Here is a 2,461-nt window from a genome sequence, read left to right as displayed (position 1 = left end):
TATGTATAGATATATATGTGTGTGTGTGTGTGTGTATGTGTGTGCATATGCATATATATATAAATGTGCATGCATATATGTGTATATATATATATATATATATGTGTGTGTGTGTGTGTGTGTGTGTGTGTGTGTGTGTGTGTGTGTGTGTATACGTATGTATGAATGTATGTATATATGTAAGTTTGTTTGTATGTATGCATATATGAACATAGCAAGTGAGATTCACCATGAGAAATAATAATATATCTGACATTGTCTAGAAGACACAGACCTTCCTTCCTCTGAACCATTAAATAGGTACTTTAGACAACACTATATTAATCATATATTTTCTTATCATTAACGTTATCCTACATTATCGTCGTCGTCGTCGTCGTCATGACCATCATCAGCATTCACACAGTCATCGTCTTATCTCATACATTGTGGCTATGCGTATATCTCATTGTTAACATTCACGTTTCTGTTGCTCTTTATTTTGCATATATTTTGTTATTCTTCTGGCTGTCATTCATGATGTTGCTTTTGTCATATGAACAAAAAACAATTATAAGATTAACAACAATAATGATAAGGAGAACAATGATAACAATTATTAATATTATTCTTTCATTAATGTTATTATCATTATTATTCTTGTTGTTGTTGTTGATGGTGATGGTAGTGGTGGTCGTGGTCATGTGCTATTGTCTTATGATTCATTTAAATTTATATGTATTGCACCTAACTCTCAACCACAGACGTCACGACACAATAAGGTATTTACGTCTGAAAATGCTGACTGTTCTTTGATGTTGTTTTTGGTTTTTTGTGCTCTTCTTCTACTTCTTCTTCTTCTTCTTCTTCTTCTTCTTCTTCTTCTTATTATTATTATTATTATTATTATTATTATTATTATTATTATTATTATCATTATTATTATTATTATTACTATTATTTATGGGAGCTCCTGGAGGCTTGCATACGTAGCAGGTTTACTCCCTGCAGCCTACAGTAAGAAGCTATTCGTTCTTTTCAGCTATCTGATAATTCCCACATTATTCTTGCCGTGCCAAGCAGCCAAAACGTTTGTAACAGTTGTGCTGGACACTCTACTCTAATTTCCTTTATATTCCTCTTGATGCCTTCTGATACCATCCCCCAAGAACACAACAATATTTGGCACTATTTTGACTTTCTTCACTTTCCATAGCAGGGTAATTTCGTAGTCAGGAGGCTTGTATCTATCTATCTTTATGCCTTCCTTCTTGACACTTCCTGGGTCGTATGACATAGCCACTATTATTATCATTATTATTATTATTATTATTATTATTATTATTATTATTATTATTATTATTATTATTATTATTATTATTATTGTCTTTACACAGCTTCTAACGCTGGAGATGTATTACAGTGTCAGCTGTTCACTACCTGGCAATTAAGGTAACACCTCTTATTTTTCGATCACCTTCCCGAATATTCGAGCGGTTCCAAGTAGTTAATTGAAATCATAGGGATGTAGATTTATTGGGAATATATTTCCCTGTATTGTTTTGTGGATTATATCGTGATGAAGGGTTATCAGAAGGTGGAAAGCATTTAAGGAATTAGATCTTAGCATTACTGTAAAAAATAACCTTCGCTATGCTGATATTCTAGACGGAACTAAGAGTCTATAAATATTTTATTAGACTCTACTACAAAGGCATGAGGTATTAGAAGACATACAAATTAACTACCTTGTAATCAACTCTTGTAAAAGTGCATACTGGACGTTTTCCGATTACGTTGTCTTCGGGGCACCATCGTCTTATTATAAATACGCGATCATATGTTTGTTTTCTCCGAGTTGATGACACATGTGAAAAACACTTGGAGAAGAAAGCGTAGTAATGACTAATGTACCTTGGAAATTCTTTAATTTGATAGATTGCCATTTTCAGTCGTGGTAAATATATAGGAAGATATTAAATAGAAAATCAGTTAAGGTCAGTTATTCAGCTGAGAATTATTTTGATTCTATTATCGGAGGTTACAATTCTGCAGGACGGAATAAAACTGAAGTACGGATCAATACAAACCATAGTAACGTACAATGTTTGAGAATGGATATCTATAAGATTACAATTCCGCAAAAGCGATTTATAGAGCTCTAAAATAGAGAAAAACAAAAAAAGGCAAATTGACCGTCCAAAACCTACTTTATAAGCTATTGTTTTTAAATTTGCATATCCTGGTAAAAATAGGGTACAGTACTTTCAAAACGTATATGGTACATGCGTATATATAAAATTTTCGTCGGTTTTTCTTTATAAAGCAGCATCTGTTAACTTCTACTTCGATGCGTTTCCCATGGTATTTATATAATATACATAAATACATTTTGGCAATAAAACCAAGAAGTTCTGAAGAGGTGTGCTGCCGAGAAATAAGGAAATTCAAGAAATTGTGTATGTAATTCCTCCTTGGTATC

The sequence above is a fragment of the Octopus bimaculoides genome, chromosome 6 (assembly GCF_001194135.2).
Source record: "Octopus bimaculoides isolate UCB-OBI-ISO-001 chromosome 6, ASM119413v2, whole genome shotgun sequence".
Classification (NCBI taxonomy): Eukaryota; Metazoa; Mollusca; class Cephalopoda; order Octopoda; family Octopodidae; genus Octopus; species Octopus bimaculoides.
This window is presented reverse-complemented; position numbering follows the sequence as displayed.